This window comes from Chiloscyllium plagiosum, unplaced genomic scaffold (genome assembly GCF_037043375.1).
Source record: "Chiloscyllium plagiosum isolate Xiang-an unplaced genomic scaffold, Cpla_swu_hap1 HiC_scaffold_4, whole genome shotgun sequence".
Taxonomy (NCBI): Eukaryota; Metazoa; Chordata; class Chondrichthyes; order Orectolobiformes; family Hemiscylliidae; genus Chiloscyllium; species Chiloscyllium plagiosum.
The window spans coordinates 121,260,791-121,283,287 of record NW_028270142.1 but is presented as its reverse complement, the minus strand read 5'-3'; positions in this window follow the sequence as shown (position 1 = coordinate 121,283,287).

The window sequence follows — 22,497 nt, the reverse complement described above, 5'->3', positions numbered from 1 at the left end:
TCTTGCTGAAATTGTATAGAGCCTTTGTGAGCCTGTGTACAGTTTTGGTTTCCTTACCTGAGGAAGGTAGATTTACTACAGAAGACGCATTAGAAAGATTCACCGCTTATATTTTGCAATGGCGAGATTGACCTCTGAATAGAGATTGAGTCTATCACAGAGAGTTTGGATGACTGAGAGATGAGTTTATTGAAGCATTCCAAGTCTTACAGGACTAGGGAGAGTAGAAATAGGAAGGATGATTCCTCTAGCCATGGGGGTTCATGGGTTCAGTATCAGAATAAGGGGTAGGCTATTTTCCCACATTTCCCACTCTGTTTTGAATTGGAATATCATTGTTTATGGCAAGGGAAATTGAAAGTAAACAATGTTTTGCCACAATTGTACAGGGTTTTGATGAGACCACAATTGATGTATGGTGTATAGTTTTGGTTTCTATATTTAAAAAAATGGATATTAATGTGTGAGCGACAGTTCAGAGGAGGTTCACTTGACTAAGATGGAGCAGTAACTGTATGAGGAAGAGTTGGACACGTTTGTTATGTATGCATTAAGAAGAATAAAAGGTGATCTTATAAAAGATTCATGAGGGGAATTGACCAAAGTTATAAATTTCTTTGTGTGGCAGGGAAGAAAGGGATACAGTTTTAAAATAAGGGGCCTCCATTTAGATCAGAAATAAGGGAGTAATTTCTCCTTAAGAGGGTTTTAAGCCTTTGGAACTCTATCAGGCAGTCAGTAAATTTTCTTAAGACAGAGGTAGATTATTTTTTGACTAACGAGGGAGTCAGATGTTATCAGAGGTAGGTTATAATGTGGAGTTGAGACCATAGTCTGATCAGCCATGAACTTAATAAATGGCAGGGCAGTTTGGAGTTGTCAAATGGCCTATTCCTTTTCAGAATTTGTAAGTTCAGATGTTCGTATGTTTTCATTTAATACTAAGATTTCGAAGAATTTCTTCACTCAGAGTGATGAATCTCTGGAATTTTCTGGTTCGGAGCGCAGAGGAGGCTATGGCATTGAGCATATTTAAGACAAAGATCAATATATTTATACATATTAAATATACCAAGGGATATGAGAATAGTTTAGGAAATGGCATCAATTAAGATAGAAGATCAACCAGAACCTAGTTGAATAACAGAACAGCCTTGAGGGGTGAAATAGCCTGTTCCTGCTTCTATTTACAATATTACAACAATAAACAATATAAGAAAGTTGGCAGAATGGCATTGTGTATTAAAGAGGAAATACATGCTCTGGACAGAGTGAATATAGAGAGTGGGACAGACAATGTTCAAGTGGTTGTAGTTCAAAGATAAAAATGGGGTCCTCATCAAGTTATTCGAAGTGTATGTAAGTTAGCTCGCTGAGCTGGAAGGTTTGTTTTCAGACATTTCATCACCATGACTAGGTAACATCATCAGTGAGCGTCTCCGGTGAAACACTGGTGGTATGTCCCACCTCTCTATTTATAGTTATTGATTTCTTAAGGTGGGTGATGTCATTTCCAGTTCCTTTTTTCAAGGGAAGGTAGATAGGATCTAAATCAGTGTGTTTATTATGGAGTTCATGCCTCTAAGAATTTTCTTGCGTGTCTTTGTTTTGCTTATCATAGAACAAGAAAAATGGGCACCCAATAAACACAATCCATTGATTCCGCAGAAACAACCCAAACAAGCAGACACAACGCAACCAAAAACTGCAGCCGCTTTACCTTACATCAAAGACATATCAGAAATGATTTCCATAATACTCAGATCCCTTGGCATCATGGTCGCTCACAAACCTACCAATACACCAATACACTACCAACAGCAACTAATGAAGCTCAAGGATCCATTAGATACTACCAACAAAGCAAATGTCATTTACAAAACACCTTGCAAGAACTGTAAATAAATACACTACATTGGACAAACAAGCAGGAAACTTGCCACCGGATACATGAACACTAACTAGCCACCAAAAGACACAACCCACTATCACTGTACATACATACAGACAAAGAAGGACACCACTTTGACTGGGACAACATACACATCCTAGGACAGGTGAAACTATGGGCATGCATGAGAATTCTTAGAGCATGGCATTCATAGCAGAACTCTGTCAATAAACACATTGACTTAGATCCCATCTACTTTACCTTAAAAAAAAAGGACTGGAACTGACATCACCCATGTTAGGAAACCAAGACCTACAAATAGAGAGGTGGCACATACCACCAGCACTTTACCAGAGACTCTGACTAATGATGTAACCTATTCATGATGACGAAATGTCTGAAAACTAACCTTCCAGCTCAGTGAGCTAATTTACATACTTATCATCAACCTGAACTCCAAATCTTCTCAAAAATTATTATTTGGAGTGTATTAAGACTTCTGCATTGTGGGAAGGAAATCTGCAGTAATATTAGAGAGATGACTAGAATAACAAAATTACTGTACTGAGAAATTTTACTTCACAATTTATTAATATGAACAGAGAAGGAGTAAAATGTTTAAATACATTTTCTATAATGATATCAGTTGGCTTACATGAGTAATATAACACGAGCTACAAGTAGATGAATGATAAAGCTTTAGGTACAAATAAAAATTGAACAAAACTTGTACAATAAGTCGATCAGATTAGATCCAATCTGTTGATCATTGAGAAGTGAGCCAATGGATTTAAGCTGAACTGAAAATTCAGAATGCAGAATTTTAAAGCAATGGTCAGATTTTTTAAAAAGTTGCAAGCATATTGAAGAAGTATATTCTATTAAAAAAGAAGGTAACAATACTATTAAGTTTGCAGTGCCTTGGATGCATGGAGGATCCAAACCAATTAAACTGAAGGAGAGAACTGATGAGCCATGTAAGTATAATAATGAAGAAACTTAGAGGTCTTCATAGAAAGTGTAGTTGAAATCAAGAATTCTCTCTTGTGCAAAATCTGGATGCTGGGCAATTTGAAACTTCCAAGACTGTGATTGATTTTTATTAGGTAAGAGTATCAAGGGATATGGAACAAAAGTGAATAAAGGGAGTTTAGTTTGAATTGAAAGACAGAACAAAACCAAGGGACTGTGTTAATATTCAAGAGGTAATGATCAACCCTTATCAAACCTGAATAAAATTGCAGTTTAAATATTCAGTTTAAACATGCTCAACTTTAGATAGCAGCTTTATTAAGTAGCTATTGATCCTGAGGAAATATGAATATGTAAATGACTGTAACTCTTTTTTCTCTTAGTTTCTTATTAGAACAACTAACAAGTCAACAACTGAAGTGAAAACCAATGAGCGAAACAGTCAAACACAGCAGGGGTACCAATCAGAGGCTTTTATAAAACAACATTCACAGCTTCAAAACCCCGTTCAGAACTGGTTGACTTTACTTTCTCCGAATCACCTTGTGACTGTGGGAAGAAACCAAAGCATCCAGAGAAAATCCACACAAACACGGGGAGAGTGTGCAAATGACAGAATACTTTTGCTTGTGTGTTTGCACCCATCTCGCTTTTGTTATCGTACCTAATGACTTAATTATTCCCATATGTCCTGGCCAGCTTTCCAACTTTCCAAAAAATTGGAGTTTCATGGGTAATTTGGAGATCTTTCAGAAATAACTGGAGACAGGGAAGGTCCCAAAAGACTGGAAAATGGCTAATGTAACACACTTGTTTAAGAAGAGAGGCAAGAAGACAAGAAATTATAGGGAGTTAGACTGACCTCTGTTGTAGGCATGCATTTAGAGTCCATTGTTAAGGATGAGATTGTGGAGTACTTGGAATTGCATGGTAAAATAGAACTGTTGGAATTGTTTGAGGATGTAATGAGTAAGTTAGGCAAAGGAGAACCAGGGGACATGATCTATTTGGATTTCCAGAAAGTGTTTGATGTGGTGCCGCACAAGTGGCTGCTAACTAAGATAAGAACCCATGTTGTAAAGGTTAGCTGACTGGAAGAAGGCATAGAGTAGAAAGAAAGGGGCCTTTTTCATAAGTGGAGTTCTGCCAGGGTCAGTTTTGGGATCACAAATATTCACATTACATATTTATGATCTGGATAAAGAAATTGAGGTCATTATTGCTAAGTTTGCAGATGACACAAAGATAGGTGGATGGACAGGTAGTGTTAAGGAGAAGGTGGCTTCAGAAGGGCTTGGACAAGCTAGAAGAGTGGACAAAGAAGTGGCAGGTGGAAGACAACGTAGGAAAGTGTGAGATTATGCACTTGGGAAGAATAGAGGTGTACACTACTGTGTAAATGGGGGCAGGCTTTGAAAATCTGAAGCACAAAAGGATTTAGGAGTCTTTGTTCAGGATTCTCTTAAGATTAACATGCAGGTGCAACTGGCAGTTAGGAAGGCAAATTTATTGTTCAAATTCATTTCAAGAGGGCTAAGATACATGAGAAGGGATGTACCATTGAGGCTGTATAAAACTCTGGTCAGATCAAATTTAGAATATTATGCACAGTTTTGGGACTTACATCAAAGAAAGAATGTGTTGGTGTTGGAGGAGGTGCAGAGGAGATTTACAGAATGATCCCAGGGATGAAGGATTTGTTTGATTAGGAGCGGTTAAGGACTCTGGGTCTGTACTCTGGAGTTTAGGATGAGGATGGAACTGATTGAAACTTTTAGAACATTGAGAGGCCTAGATAGAGTGGATATGTAGAAGATGCTTCCACAAGTAGGAGAGACTAGGACCTGAGGGCACAACTTCAAAGTGAAGGCATAGAACTGAGACAAGGAGGAATTTCTTCAGCCAGAGGCTGGTGAATCTATGGAATGTATTGCCACAGAAGGCCAAATCATTGAGTATATTTGAGACAGGGATAGATAGCTTCTAGACTAATAGAGGGATCAAAGGGTACAGGGAGAACGGGACTGAGAAACATATCAACCCCAATCAAATAGCAGAGCAGACATGATTGGCTAAATGACCTAATTCTGCTCCTATATTGTATGGTCTTATGGTCTTAACTACATCAAAAGAAATGTCTGTTCATAATTAAACCTGTCCCTTTTTTAACTCACCTATTTTTCCTGAGATCATTAAGGTGCAGACTTCCAATGCCACCAATTGAAAATTGTCATCTTTGTATTCAATTCCTTTCATGGCTTCAGCCCTCATAATTTGAAAATCGCACTTAGCCTCGATGGTTCTCTTCAAATCCTACATATATCACATTTTGACTTCTTTTGCCTTCTTTCTTATTTCATCTGATCAATGATAGTCGTGCCTTCAGCCATCCAGATCTGCAATTTTGGCAATTCTTCTGTTTTAAGAAGTTCCCATTTCCCTCTTCCCCAAAGGTTCATGGATTTTAGAATTTTACAAAGTACAAGATTGCACAGACAATTTGATTCAACTGTAAACGTTTTGTTCATTAGAAATCTCCTTGAATCCTGATATGCATATCTCTAAGATAGTTTTAATGACACTTCACAACACCTTGATTGGTATGTCCAATTTAAATTATTCCACTATTTAACCTCATCTCATACCCACACAAACAATCACCACAAGTTATTAGGACAACCTTTGCTGAAGAGCAATAGGAAACACCCCATGTTTCCACCCAAACCTCAATCAAATCAGACTCCAATCCCCTCATCCAGATTGATTGTTAGATTCTTCAAGCTCTCAGCCCAAAACACCCAAGGATTTGGTGGGTAACTTTCAATCCTCCATGTGGTTGATCCTTAAGGTGAGGAATATTATGCTTGAACCAGGCTGACAGCTCCTAACTGTCTTTTTGACTGAAGTTCTTCTCCTGACCAAGATTACTTCAATTTGGGTAGAATACTTGTGGTCTCAACATGGTGAATGTAGGCCTGAGTTAAGCTGACTGGTCCTACCTCTTCTGATTGCAGTGCTAAGTCCTTCAATCTTGTTCCATTTATATAGATCCTTATCAAAATACTAGATAAACATTTTGTGAGTCCATCCTGTTGGACGGTCAGTGCTCAACACCTCTAAAGATTCTTTTCATCTGTCACAGTCAGATCTATGCAGTGTTGATGTTATGTCCACCACTGGAAACAATGAACCTCACCAAGGCAAAGTATCTCTAGCTCCAAGACTGATATGCGTGTCAATGCTTTCTCTCTTTCCTTGATGAGAGTGAACAACTGTTGTCTGGGGCCACTACATTATAACAACGGTCTCCATAATTTCTTAATTTTGTTACATGTTGGCTGTTGCTTGTATCTCGTGCAGTAATGGTCCAAATTCCAGTCCTTTCAGGAATATCAGTTCTACTGCAATGCTGGAGTACTTGAATTTAATCCCTTACAATATAGTCTGGCTCTGTGTTTTTGTTGAGGCCTTGGCTTTTTTTTGCAGTATTTGTGCCCATAATTATTCCATAATTCATAAATTCCAGTTTCAGAGGAATTCTGATCCTACTCATTAATCTCCCTGCCTCTCCACCTCTCCTTCTTTTGAGGCCCTCCTTAAAACCTGTCTTTTGACTATCAGTTTTAGTCACCTATCCTAATATCATCTTTGACTTGGTGCCATGTATTGGCTGATCATACTTTAATGAATTACCTTGCAACATTTTCTGATATCGAAATGCTTCTAGGAAAACAAGGTATTGCTGCTGCTGCTATTGCTCATTCAAGTCTTTGTGTTTCTTGATTGCTGAGATCATTCTTACAGTTGAGCAGTATTTATAGTTCTTATATTGGATTTTACATATTTATTTGATTTATGTTGTATTTCGGCATTTCTTTGCATTTATATATTTATTAATATACTTGGGTATGTTCATTGTTCTTTTGGATCTGCTTTGATATATTTAAAAGGTCTGTTAATGGATTTTCACTGAAATTTAAGTTGAGCTTGCTGGTGAACTTGCAGTGGCCCTGGGAATACAATTTTATGCAAAATGCCCTTCTTGGATTAGTATTCAGTGCTAAGATATTTTTACAGTATTGTCTAGGCCCAAGTAGGTTGTCAGGTATACTGTAACTTACACCCAGTACTTTGGGGACCAGTCAATGACAAACAGGATAATAAGTAAGTGAGCCACACAGCAGACGTTTAACCAAATATAGCATTTTTTTCAGTGTCATGTTCTTTGGAAGACGAACTTCTGAATATTGTTAATTTTTTTTGTCAAGTTGTGCGCTGTGCTTCTCAGACATTAATGCTATTCACCTTCAGTTGTTCAATATTTGCATCTTAATGAATTGCTTCTCTTCTGTTCCAACACCTTTCCCTTAATATCAATGGAGGAAAAACATTTAAAATAAAAATAGCAGGCCAAATGGTTTATTCCCAGGGCAATGCTTCAAAGATTTGGCCTGAGTAAATCCATTCTCCTTCTCAGCTCAGATAAAGACTAGCCACACCTCGGCAGCAATCAAGATGCTTATTCTTGCATGAAGCTGACAGCATAAAAGGCTGATCATTCCTACACCAACACAGAAAGCTGACAGTAGGACTGAAAGTGCCTGCTGGCCTGTACTGCACTTGAAAGCATCAGAGGCTGAGTGCCTTTTTCATTTGAACTTTCCATCATCTGATACAAATACACGCTGTCAGCAGGATTAGGACTGCCCAACTTTGATTGATTTTTTTTTCATTTGCCCACTATCAAGATAAATAATGGAACAGAATGCATAAGGTAGGGGCAAAGAAAAGACCTGCTATTTAATATAAAGTAAATGTTGGAGTGTCTTGCATTTTGGAGACTACAGCAGTGACTGTAATCCCAGTTTTGAACCAGAGTATAGTAAAAAAAGAGACTGGAGAAAGTACTCTACTTATTTATCATAGGCAAAGATATGTATCTAGAGAGGCAGCCAGGATTATTTCATAAGGCATTGTTACAAGTTTATTGTGAGAATCCAAGAAATTGAGAGCTTTTTAAAAATGTCATTTGAACACTGAGTACATCCAGAAATAGAGTTCTGTATATCTAGCAATCAGAAAGCATTCATAAGTGATAGCAGCCTGAAACTAGGTCGAGAAATATATGGCAGGTCAGTTGATAATGGAAAAGAAAGGGCCTAAGTCAACAACAAACATTTTATTTTTTTTTATTTTTAGATGATATATAGTGGTTAGAATGAAGGGGAACAGGGATTCCTGGTGTTAACATCAAGCATAAACAGGTCAGATTCAGCATAGTTTAAACAGAAGATGAAGTGTCTATAATTCAACTTTAAGAACATATTTCAATTGCAGTTTATCAGCGAGATTTCTCTGTCATAAATGTTCCATGTCAGCTTCAGAAACTTTGTGTTAATCTTTTCTGATAAATTGGATTAGTACAAAAATGCAAAAAAGTTGAAATTAGATTAACAATATTGGGTTGTATTTGTTAAGTCAGTTGAAAGTTAAGCATCCATGAAACAAAATATGTTGCTCATCTGTTGAAAAGAAAAGTCAAATATTCAGTTTTCATTGTTTTTGACTCTTTTTAACACAATTTCAGGCATGTGCTGCTGATGGTTCATCAATTATTCAGCACGTGTAAATTGGGGAATAATGTTGAAAGGTTTAGCAATGGTAGAGCTGCTGTTTAGCTGTGTCCAATCTGCATGAAGTTACTTCATGAACAAGTTCAGGAAGCCCATTTGTTAAGGGTATGAGGTGGCTGTGCAAAACAAGTGTCAAATCCTTCCTTAATGAGGGACTTGTGGGACAATCCCCGTGCAAAATTATTATGTAATGTGGTATGTGAGAATCCATAACGAGGCTTGGCTGAAAGCTCAGGCATCCATCACATCGTTGAAATAATTGAGCCCATGCCTGATTGATAGTTTCTTTTTTATATTCATTAATGGCATATGGATGTCACTAACCAGGTCAGCATTTCTTATTTATCCCCAATTCAGCTTACTAAGCCATATTAGAGACCTTAAAGTCATACAGCACAAAAATAGATCCGTCAGTCCAATCAGTCTATGCCGAACATAATCACAAATTAAACTAGTCCACCTTCCTGCTCCTGGCCCTTATACCTCCAAACCCTTCCTATTCGTAAAGCTTTCTAAATGTCTTTTAAATGTTTAACCGTGCCTGCATCCACCACTTCCTCAGGAATTTCATTCCACATGCGAACCACCCTCTATGTAAAATAATTGCCCCTCATGTATTTGTTTTATCTTTCTCCTCTCATCTTAAAAATACACCCCCTAGACTTGAAATGCCCCATCCAAAGAAAATGACACATATCATTAACCCTATCTATACCTCTCATTATTTTATAAACCATGATAAGGTCACCTCTCAACCTTCTACACTCCAGTGAAAAAAGTCCCAAACTATTTAGCCTTCCTTTATAGCTAAAAGCTTTCATACCTGGCAATATCCTGATAACTCTCTTCTGAACCCTCTCCAGTTTAATAATATAATGACACAAAGGGACCACAGGGATCGGTATCCCATCACCAAGTCACCCTTTATTTACATATACATTGTACTTGACACTAATCCAGTTTCCTCAGAACCAGCAACCAGACCAAATTTCTATGTATCTAGGTCACATGAAGATGAGAGCAAGTAAAGATGGCAAATAGTTTTACCACTATAGATACACAGCCACTATTAGGTGAAATGTTTAGTTCCAATTTTTAAAAAATTCAAATCAAATTTTACAAACAACTATGATGGGATTCAACTCCTTGGCTCCAGAGCATTAGGCTAGGTCTCTGCATTACTGGTCCGATGGCATCACCACCTCTCCCTAATTCTGGTCCTCTGATTTTTTGGTCTTGATTTTGTAATGCTTATTTGTGCAATATTATAAGAGGTTTCACTTACACTTTAAGCTATCGATTCTTTGAAAGGTCTGGATGATTTTAATTTTCATTGCCCTATAGTAAAAAAAAGAGTTTTTAAATAGTGGTGAATTACAAATGGAGGTAACCTCTGATGTTATCATGAGTTTGCACAGCAACTTTATTTTTATGAATTGTAGCAATTTTTAACATGAAGAATTCTGCTGGAGACTTTTCTCCATTGCTCCTTACATTCATAATTATTTGACTATGCCTCTCACCTTTTATTATCTCTCACATCCTGAACAGATGTTCTAGAGCAGTGTTGGAAGTTGCATTGTTGCAGTCAGTCAGTGCTTATGCTCGGCGCATTTCTCTGTTTTCCTGTACGACTGCTGCAGCTAGCACCTCTGTAGGTTATGAGCTCACAGCGTTGAGGAAACCCAGCATTGCAATTCATTCATTGTTGTGACTGTCAATCTCCCCAGTAACAAATGTTAGAAATCAGCTCTCATTTCCATGTGGCAAGTCTCACATGCTGAATAGAGAACAAGCATAAATATTTACAACTAGTAGATGAGGCTTCTCTTACCTTTTGATGTTACCACACATGTCTCAACTGCAACATCTTCAATTTTTTGTATTTTAGCAATTTTTCTCTGATCTTTTCTGCTCAGGGATTTCCTCCTTTGCTCCGCATACTTTGCAGAAAACCTATTTTACATGGTCCTCCTGTCCCCTGAGTCTCCATTGCATTCATGCCCCACTCTAAATGATCCTTTCACAAGCCCTAAAAAATGGGGAGCTCCTTCCCAGTTCTTTAACCTTTCATTACATATTAACATTCATTTTTAAAAAAACTTGTGACTGTTACTAATCAATTTACTTTGAATTGTCTTAAACTTCAATGATATCCTTCTTTTTAACTCCATCCCTTAATAAATAAAAAAAGAACATCCTCAGTGTTGTAATGGTTACTAAGTGAACAAATCTGTTGAGAGGTTACTTCAGCTCTCTTCTTCATTATATTAATGAAAGGGAAACATCTGTTGGAGTTTTATCCATCTCAGAGATAAAATTAATGTGATGAAAATTATTCACGCTGGGTATTTTTCAAGGGCTGAGCAGTGCAGCCCATGGTAGAACACCCTGTGAATTACTAGCCATCTGTTATTTTGTATGTGTGTCTGTCTAATGTATGCATTATATAGATGTGTGTTTTATGAAAACATTAAATTATTACAAAACTTCTGCAACCATTGTTTGAAGAATGGATTCATGAACTATCTTGCCACTGTCCTTTTGAGATATGATGTTTGAAAATCAAAACCAAAAGTTCTTTTATTTCAGTAATGTCAAATGTACCTGCTGTACAGAAACTGATTACAATTTTAAAGGGACAGAATGTAATGCACTGGATACATTAAGGAGTAAACAGAGAGAAAACAGAGAGCAGGAACAAATGGGTCATTTCTACATTGGGAGGCTGTGACTAGCAGCTACTCCACAGAGCAGTACTTGGTCCCCAGCTGTTCACAATGTATATCAATGATTTGGATGTCAGGACCAATTATAATATTTCAAATTCATGAATGACATAAAACCCAATGGGAACCCATGCTGCAATGAAAATGCAAAGTAATCTCAAGAGGAACTGGGTACGGTTATGAGTGAACACTATCGTGGGAGATGGAATACAATGTGGAAAAATTTGAGGTCACGCATTTAAGCAAGAGGGGCAGATGTGTGGAGTATTCCTAAAAAGTAAGAAGCAGTAAAATATAAAGACACAAAGGGACCACAGGGGCTGGTATCCCATCACCAAGTCACCCTTTATTTACATGTGCATAGTACTTGACACTAATCCAGTTTCCTCAGAACCAGCTTTCAGAGTGAGCAGAACCTCTGATACTCCTGTTTATATTTGTCAGCCAGGGCTCCCTGTTTGGACCAGGTAAACAGCCCAGTCAGGGAACTCATACTCTATGATATCCATTTGGCTGATCTCATTACAATCACTGCACTGAGTGTTCTTGTGAATCAGTCACTGAATGCAGACCTGCAAGTATAACAGGCATTAGGAAGGCTAATGGCAAATTAGTCATTAGCATTTGAGGATTGGAGTAGCAAAGACTTCTTGCTATTGCATAGAACCTTTGTTAGAGGTCACCTGGAGCTGCATGTACAGTTTTGGTCTCTTTACCTTTAAAAGGATAATCTTTCTATGCAGAAAATGTAACATAACTTCATGAGACTTGTTTGTGGGATGGTTTGAGTGTTCTACGAAGAGATATCAAGAAAACTGGTCCTGTATTCTGAAAGTATCGAAGAATAAGAGTCAACACTTATAAAATATTAATGTATAGGTAGGTACCTGTGGGTAAAGTGTGCTCCATGCATGGTTGAAGAGTCTAGAACCAGGGGAGACAATTTCAAAATAATGGGAACACCAGTAGGATACTTAGAGATGAAGAGAATTGTATTTAGAGGGTTGTGAGCCTTTGAAACTCTCTATCAGAGAGACTGTGGAAGCTCAATCATTGAGTATGTTTAAGGTCAAGATGGACAGATCTTTAAGTGCCAAGGATGTAAAGAGAAATGAATACTATGGGAAAGAGTCACTGATTAACCATGGTAATATTGAATTATGGAGTAGACTAAGGAGCTGAATGGTCTTCTCCTGTTCTGATATTCCTACCTCCCTACCTATGTTCATAGGCAGACTGCTGTGAACTCATTGAAACAGGCCAGATCCCAGACTCTGGTCAAACATGCCTGTGAAAGTAACAGGCTTCTGGTCATCAGTCATGGCTGTCTGTGGCTCATTGGTGACTGCATGCTTGTATGTTCAAGATCACACCAGGGATTTGAGTGTAAGACTGAAGCGGATACTGCAGTACAATGGTGAATAAATCCAAAACAATTGGAGATACTATCTTGAAGATAAGCTGCTAAACCATAAGACTATGAAATATAGGAGCAGAATTAGGCCATTCAGCCTATCAAGTCTGTCCTGTCATTAGTTCATGACTAATATGTTTCTCAACACCATTCTCCTGCCTTCTCCCCATAACCTTTGATACTAATCAAGAACCTATCAATCTATCTCTGTCTCAAATACACTCAATGGCTTGGCTTCTGTAGCCTTCTGTGGCAATGAATTCCACACATTCACCTGCCTCTGGCTGAAGAAATTCCTCCTTTTCTCAATTCTAAACTAAACTAAACTAAACTTTCTTCAGAAATAAATCTGACGTTCCATGGCACTGTTTGAAGAAGAGTGGAATACTTCTGTAACCAAATCAGCAATATTGAAAAGGGAAGATGATCTGGCTATTACCTTCATGCTGTGAATAGAATCTTGCTGAGTGCAAATTGACTGTGATGCTTCTTCTATTACAAATCTATTTCATTCGCTGTGATCTTCTTTGGCAGACTCTAGGTGCTATATGAACGTAAGTTTATTTTTTCCCTCTCAGCAATTCCTTTTGCAATGAGTATATTCATGCCCATAAAGCGAAGATTGGTCTCAGGCGATGACTGGTGTTCATATGCTATTAGGTCCAAACCAAATCAACATTTTTTTCAACAGCAAGAAAGAAGGCTGAAGGCAGGGAAAAAAAACCTCAGAAATACCGATTTAAAAGAAAACAAGAGTATGGTGTTATCAATGAACCATTATGCATTTTTGGTTGAAAGACAAAATAATTTCACATTAAATATGAACTGTATAGAAAGAAACAGGCATATTCACTGAATTCATTAAAGAAAGAAAGTTTAAAATTCATCATCTAAATGTGTTTGTATTGTTTGTTATTTTAAAAAGTGCATTTAGGAATTTAATGAGCCACTGCACAGTATGGTAGAACACACACAGCGGGTATGGGGAGGAAAAAACAATACATTGGATTAATTGAGAAAGGGTACCTGAAGGGGGTATTCCACAAATTAATTTAGATTTCAGTATCAATAATATTTTGACTGTGAAGAAATACATAAATAAAAATCAGGATACCACCATTGTTGCGATAAAATGTGTATTTGCTTTTAACTGGTTTTAAATCAATATCCATCATTCCCTTGACTCAGTAAATCCTTGATTTATGTCACATCTTTTTCCCCATATTTTCACACCTTTCCAATCATATTTCCAATTTTAGTCATCAGCATCAAATGAATGTTCAGCAAACACAGCATGTCCTAGATGCCCGCTGTTTCAATGCCCGTTTTGATGTCTAGGCCTCATTCTAGCCTTCCCAGCCTGACCCCCTACTCCTACTTATCACTCAGCCTCCTTCCCCCTACCACATTCCTGATGAAGGAATTATGCCCGAAACGTTGATTCACCTGCTACTCGGATGCTGCCTGACCAGCACCACCTTTTTCAACTCATCTATGCATGTCAAACTGATGCACTGATGGCACTTGCTGGTTAGAGCACATTGGTGATTTATCAACACATAGGTAGAGTGGAATGGGAGTGGGATTGTGTTTGGTTGTCTGTGGTGGGTGTGTGTGGGAGGAAGAGGTGTTCCAGCATGTGTGGATAATATTTGAGAAAATTGCAAGGGCTGAGTTCAGATTGTATTTTTGCAGGGCCATGAACAGCAATGTGGAAATGGAATTGAGCTGAGTTTAACCACATCTTGTGAATTTCAGCGAATAAATGTTTGCTGTTCTTTCCAAATTTTTCCATTCAGAAATGAAACAGGCTGCCAAGGAAGAGTGTGACAAGGAGGCCATGTAACAAGGAGTGTGTTGTTTCAATCAATAAGTAGAAGGTGCCAATATACTTTACAATTTACGTGTGAGGTATCTGATGATTTATTATGCTACTGTCATTCACTGTCGTTGGCTCACGCATGCAGACAGACCATTTTAAGAAATGACATGACAAACATTCTACTTCACCATATTCAGAACACACAAAGGGTGCATGTTACAAGACTACACACTTGCATTCTTTAATTTGGCATCTTTTTTACTGGATAAACCATGCCACTCCCTAATACACGCTGTTGGATTATGGATTGAAATTATCTGAAGAAACACTCAGAAAAAGAGAGAATGTGAAAATGAGGAAACAAAGTTACTGGATAGTCTTTATGACTTTCGTTTGGAAAAAGACGTTAATAGTCACTGGGGTTGTACACTGGAAATCAAACCCCGCGAGTTGTCATAAAAGTTAAAGATTTTCAAAAGTACACCAAACTTCCTGATTTACATGACATTGAGAGCCAGATTGGTAGGAAGCACAAAAACAGGTTTCTTTCATAAAATTCCTACAGTGCAGAAAGAGGCCATTCAGCCCTTTGATTTTGCACTGACCTTTTGCATCCCCCCTATCCCTGTAACTCAAATTTACCATAGTTAACCCACCTAGCCTGCATAACCCTGGATATGAGCATATACAATCCACCTAACTTGCACATATTTGGACTGCAGGAGGAAACCCATTTAAACACCACACGAAGGTGCAAATTCCACACAGCCAGCTGAGGCTAGAATTGAATCCAGGTCCCTGCTGCTGTGAGGCAGCAGTGCTAGCCACTCAACAACTGTGCTGTCACTTTTACTTATTACTTATCGTTACTTATAACAAGTAATTAAACTCTAGCTACAAGTAAACAGTAATAAACCTCAGCCTTTAATACTACAAATTAACTCTCTAATCCTTTGATAAACCCTCCCTTACAGACAGACAGAGAGGGTAAAATAGGTAAAAATGGAAATTTCTAGAGAAACTCAGCATCTGTGGACAGAGAAATAGATTTAATGTTGAGTCCAGTGACCTTTGTTCAGAAGAAGAACAATACCTTGTACTACATACAAGATACATTCCAATAACTCAGCAAAGCTCCATTGAAAGCTCCTTTCCAACCAATGACCCACCGCACTTAGGTGGACCAGGGAAGTAGAAGCACAGGAGAATGTGCAAGTTCCCTTCCAAGTCACACATCATCTGGATTTGAACTAAGATGCTGCTTCTTCCTTGTCACTGGATTGAAATTGTGGGGCTCTTTTAACACGCATTACTCCACGTGGACAGCTGAGGTTCAAAGAAGTGACTCACCACTTCCTTCTCAAGTGCAATTAGCGGTGGGCAGCAAATACCAATACTACCAGTAATGCCCACATCTTATGAAAAAAATAAAAAGCAATTTTGCAGGGATACAGAAATTAATACAGTCGTCAACCTCCTAGATTAGATGTTCATTTGCATGCAGAAATAAAGAGAAAGGAGCATTAAAAATTAGCTTCAATTTAAAAAAAAATATTACCAATGTTTGTCTTCTTTGTCCTTGTAAAAATGTAATACTGACACTGTTGTTTGTGCTCAGTAAACCTTATTGACCTGTTTTTGTTCATTATCAAGTTGAATATTCCCAGAGAAGTAACAGCTGTGAGATGACTACCAGTTCTAACCAAATTATGACATTGGTACTTTATTAAGGATATCACCAGCCTTCCAGACAACATTTGTTCTGTAAAGTGCCTGTTATATCACAAACAGAAAAAAAAGTTACTCATCAAAATGGATAGAGAAAGGATAATACTTTTAAGGCAAGTAGCAGATGTGCTCTGCTCTAAAACTAAGCTGATGATCCTTCCAACTATTATTTTGTATTATGGAGGATTGCTGAGGGCTATAGTTTTATTGTTAGGATGCATTGATGAACCTTCTACTCTTCTGGTGACCCATGAGTAAGTATCCTCAAAGTTTTATCTTCGGGGTACACACCCAGCAAATATTTTACTCAAGGAAAGCTTTGCAATGTATTGCACCAGATTTGCAATGGCACAATGAAGCTTCTCGCTTTTGTAGCCTCAGGAAGTTCCATATTAACTCACTGTTAATGAATGACCTTTAAGTTTCAGTCATTCTGTAGGAAAGATAGCAACTCATTTATCCACAGACAGCAAAGCAGATTGACAGACCGTTCATCAAGTATCAAGCAATGATTATTTTCAATGAGAGAATGGGATAATTGCCTTTGACATTCAATCACATTATCATTGTTGAATCCTACCCTCACCCCATCCATTATCAACGTCCTGGACATTTACATTCACCAGAAACTGAACTGAATCAACCATGTAAGTATTATGGTTACAGGAGAGATTCAAAGGGTAATGATTCTGCAGCAAATAATTCATCCCCTGAAAATCTAATGAAGTCACCATTTATGAGACATAAGTGAAGAGTGTGCTGGCATATTCTCCATTTGTCTGGTGCAGCTCCAAAACTCAAGAGGCTTGGTACCATCCAGGACAAAACAGCTCACATTATTAATAACTCTTTCATCACCTTCAGCATTCACTCTCTTCACGACCAATGCATCTCCTTGTAGTTTGTACTATCTACAAGATGCATGAGAGTAACTCATCAGTTTTACAATGTTATGAAAGCAACTTCTAATCTATTGATGTCTACAAATTGGAATAGCAAAGTCTGGGAAGATCATAGCCTGCAAATTCTTTTCAAAGTCACTCCTAACTTGGAAGTACATTATCATCCCTTCACTGTCATTGGGTCCAAATCCTGGAATTCCTTTCCTATCAGCACCATGAGTGTTCCTTCACCTAAGGACAGTAGCAGTCCAAGGAGGGTTCTCAACACATCCTTCTTCAGGACAATTCGGGAATGGCAATAAAGGTTGACTTGGCCAATGAAGCTTACATCCATGAACAAATATTAAACGAATAGTCAATTTCATATTGGAGATGACACTGGAGATGAATACCATGGATCTTCTTTGCATTGTTTATTCTCTTGGCAAGATTTTATTGTGGCTTATTAATCAGAACATGCTGTTCAAGGTACTGTTTAATCGCATTTCAGTACCTTTTGATTGGAAATTTCTACGTTGCATTCAGTCACTGTGGTTTCATTCCCTGATGTGCTGTACTGATGGAGAACTTGTTTAGCTTTAAGTCTTTTAATACTCTTTGGTCAGTTTTCACTTCATCTTTAGCTAATTAAATACTGTTTATTGACTACACATGTGTTTTTATTTTTATGGAAACAAAATACAATAGATTCTAGAAATCTATGTACCATATTGTACATGTCAGCATTAAATATTGTTAAGCTATTGATGGTGCTTAGATTATTTTGCTCACTATACAATATAAAAAAGGATTATTTTTCATTTTCATGTTCATTTTACATTTTTTGTGAGCCTGGACTATTTTGATTACCTTCTTTCAGTATTTATTTATTTGAAATATTAGGCAGTTTATCCTTAAAGATGTTTCATTTGCCTTTGATTGGTGTTGTTGAATGACCACCAGTAACGTAACTTCTAGATCATGCTAAACTGTATCATCTCGGTTACTATCCATACCCAATGGTACAATTCCATTCCCTAGATCATTTGTTAATTCTTCTTGGTGCTTCCTTGATTGGTATTGGGATAGAAATGCAATCCCTCAAAAGCATCCTGGCTTTAACCAGTTGAATAACAACACATTTGAAGTCAGATTGTTTGCATATGAGCTTTGGACAAATGGCCTATTTTGTAACCTACCTGCCTAATGCTGAATAGGCATTTCTTCTGTATGTTTTAGGCGTGCCTGACCATTCAAAGATGCCCCTCACAAAGTCTCCATGACAGGAATGTTATTAGTTCCCCACAGAGGTTAAAATCCCCAAAATGTGTCATGTAGAAGCTGAGCATTATTTTTGCTAATGTTGTGAAAAGGTATTTGGAGTTAGCAGTCCATATTTAGTAAATTAAAATAAATTTCTTATTTCTACATACTGTATCTCATCATTGAATTGTGTATCGTCCTTTTAATGCTAATAGTGAGTGCCAACCAGAAGTTGCATCTAGTGACTTATTAACACTCCTTTGACAGAACTTCCCAAATCTTTAAATTCCACCACCCAAAAAGACAATGGCAGTAGAGACATGGCAACACCACCACTTGCAAATTCTCATCCAAGTCACTCATAATCGTGACTTGGAAATCTATTGGAAATCCTTCACTGTAGGCTGGGTAATCTATCAATCCCTTCCTGAAGTCATCGTTGACGTTGTTATGCTGTTACGCCCAAGGACTGCAGCAATTTAAGAAGACAGCTTACAGTAACTTCTCAAAGGCAATTAACACTGTCTTGCCAGTGTCACTCACATCCCATTAATGAACATAATTCAAAAATGGATGCTAGTGGGGGTGTCTTGGGACACAATGATAATTGCCCTATCTCTGAGCCAGGAGGCCTGGGTTCGAGTCCCGCCTGCTTCAGCAGAGTGTAATAATATCACTGAAAAGCTTGGTTAAAACATGCATTAAAATTAGATCTCTAGACATAATAATAAATTCTTTCTCTGTTAAGGAGATACTGTTGGTTGCCCTGGAAGTCTGTTGCCGATTATCCTGTTTCACTTATGTGCTATCATCAGTTTGCTTTTTTGTATATGTTAAAGTCATGTTCACTAGAACCATCTGAGATACCTTGGGTGGATATTATAGAACAACAACCAGTAGCACTGGTTAGCTCCATCCAGCATCAACCCTTTATATTCTGATGGGCAGAAATTATCTTGTGATGTATATGAGCAATTCCATGATGATATTTAAATCAAAGCAAGGATGTTTTCTAAATACATGGTCAACATTTAACCCATAGCTGACATTATAAAAATAGAATATCTGCTCATTTGTTTCATTGTTATACATTACGTTATATGCACTGCACCACAAATTATTTCACTGCCTGTCCAGTGGTTTGGGCTACCATCATATGAGTATTGCTAATGGTCACCTCATCTTCAAATACATTTTTCCTCTGTCTTTCCAGCAGAATAGAAAGATTGGATACACCTGTTATTTAGTCTAGAGCAGACCCACATTAAAGATACTGTAAAGTATTCTTGGAGCTCAGTATCAAGATTCCTTCTCAGTTTTGCCATTATTGCCTGGAGATGGTTCAATTTGAGTTCAGACATAAATACTGCACTGTTTCCATCAGTTCACATCAGTGCTGTATTTAACACAATCCAGATGATGTATGCACATTTGTTCACCATTAGATTATTTAGAGATTATTTCTTGTTTCTCTTTCAGTGATAAAGTATGTTAACTTATTTCTTTATTGAACTTTTTAATTTGCTTTGCTGTGAAATGGAAATTAGTTTAACTGAAACACACTTTTTCAAAGTAAAGTCTAATCTAATGTATTCTCCCTACAGGCCTTGACTACTGTAACAGAAGTAGAAAAATTTAAATTAGAAGCGTTGTGAGAAAACAAAATTAAGTAAATATTGTTCTTAAGAAGGCATAGGGGATGCTTCCCTTTCTAAGCCTGAAAGGTTGCCAGAGCTAGAATGCATTTAAAAAATACTTGGATGTGCACTTGAAGTGCTGCTACCTCCATTCAAGATGGAGAAATGGGATTAGGCTGGATCACATTTTCAATGTTTCTCCATTCTAAAATATTTAGATTACATTAAAATAATCACAGTTAGCACTCATTTCAAAGCTAGATATTGAAATGACTATGACACCTAACTCGCAATCTAGTGATTATGAAATCAAGTCGAATATGAATTTGTGAAAATAAATATACTGAATAAGATAATTTAGGGGCTAGCAATAGGAAATAAATGAGCAAACAAGTTGTTGGACTAGTACAAAAACGAACTGTTAACTGTGACTGGTGGAGCTGTTGCCTCTGAGTCAGAAGACTTGTGTATTATGCCACAAACTCTACAATTTTGGGGTGTCCTATCTGGAGTCATAACATATTAGGAACCTAGCACAGGAACCAATTATGAAAATGTTCATCCTTTTCTAATTTAATATTTGAATTTAATATTCATGGACAGAATTAACTAAGAATGTGGACAAGATTCATTGATCTCCACAACATTATTGGAAAAATTCAATTGACTTAAAAGGCTGAAATATCTTCTATGTTTACATGACAATTTTTCCTTCCATAAATCCTAATCATGCAGTTAAATTAGTTGCCTGTATTTAATGTATTCAGAAAGCCAAAATTAACCGAATAAACACAAAAAAAAATGGCTCACTGTTGCATTTCAGTAGGTTCTCCAAATCTCTGAAAAAATGGATCTGCTGCTGTCAGTTTCCATTTCTACTGTACTTGTCAAAATAAGCAAAATAACCATATTAGCAGCTGAGTTGTCTTCTTTCAGGTTCATTCCATCTCTTGTCTGTTATTGGGCTATTTTCAGGACATAAGAGCCTTTCTTTTTTATTTAGCAGTTGATTCCCAGTGGTCTCTTCTGTCCCTCTGAATCAGTGGAGGAGCATTTTGCCTGTAAAATACATAGATTAAAAAAGTCCCTCTGTAATACAAATAATAAATACAAACACATTGACAACTGTCTCTGCTCAATGAACAAAATGTATCAGGACTAAAAATATCCAGTAAATGATTCTGCCACTCATCTTTGCCAAGTGACAACATCACATAAATGAATTTCTCCTCGTTTAAATAATCCTTGCTTATGCATGCATCAGAAGTGCTCCACAATTCAGTGAATAACAAAAGCTGATTTACCCCTCCCATCAAAATAACGATAAAACCAGCATATATTGTGTCTTATTTGCAGGGCAGACAGCTAATTTGCATAGACAGAGTCAATGCACAAACAGGAGAAAGGGAGAATTTCAAATAAATAGGCTTGTCATCCACATAGAACCTGACCATGAAGTCAGTCTTGATTATATCTGTGTGACAGCTTCAGTTTTATTTATTTTTACTCCCCTTTCCAGTTTTGATATGTGTGTATTCACCCTATTGCACATCATCTACCCTCTCTACGTTTCCTCATTATTCGCAGGAGAATTGGTGTCTGTTTGCCATCCCTGCTTAAATTAATAGATTATTTGGCATGAGCTACATCTTTCCTGGCAGTCATATGCTTTTGATTAACCACGCATAATGCAATGACAGCATGTGGGTTAAAGCAATTTCATACCAATCACTATCCATTATCCAAATCGTTATGACACATTGCAAGGTCTGACACATCTGTGGGCCCCACAAAGAGCGCTCAGTCCTTCATTCATGGCCCTGGACACAAATCATTGATAGTCCATGAAAGCTGTTCGAAAATTATTAGCATAGTAATGGGGGACTGAACGAATTACAGTTAAAAGTGAAGTTAGGAAGCCATTTTGTCTGTAAACATGAAGCAAATAAATGACTTGCAATGTTTAGACCAGGGAGCAGAAATCTTCACATACTTTCAAACAAAAAAAATTAGAAGCCATTTGGAAGCCTTTTACATCTTTGTCTAGTTTGCCTTGAAACAAGCATTACTGCCCACATAGCAAGACTTTTCTTCTTCCTGATTTAAATGAATAATTTTAGTTTTAGTGTGGCAATACCTGTTGAGGGATGATTGTTACTCAGTAAGAGGTCACACAGAATTTCACATTGTGAATAGTTGCAAATTGCAAAATTATTTAAATAGTTGTATTTTAATCAATTTTCTGCTTTTACTGTTTCATATGTTTAGTGAGGTTAAATGATTAGACATTAAACTCATTTAAATCAAGTTTCAAATCATCTGAGCCTAAGTATTCTTGTTTATGACATATTTATTAATAAATATTTTATTTTTTTACAATGCACAACTTGACTCATTAATTTGAAATGGAGAGCTACCTTTTAGATGAGTTTTTTTTAAAAATTTGTTCAAAAAAGAGGATCGAAAATGGATTTGTTTCCATTTCCAGAAATAAAGGTATTAAACAGGGGCCCAGCAGCACAACACT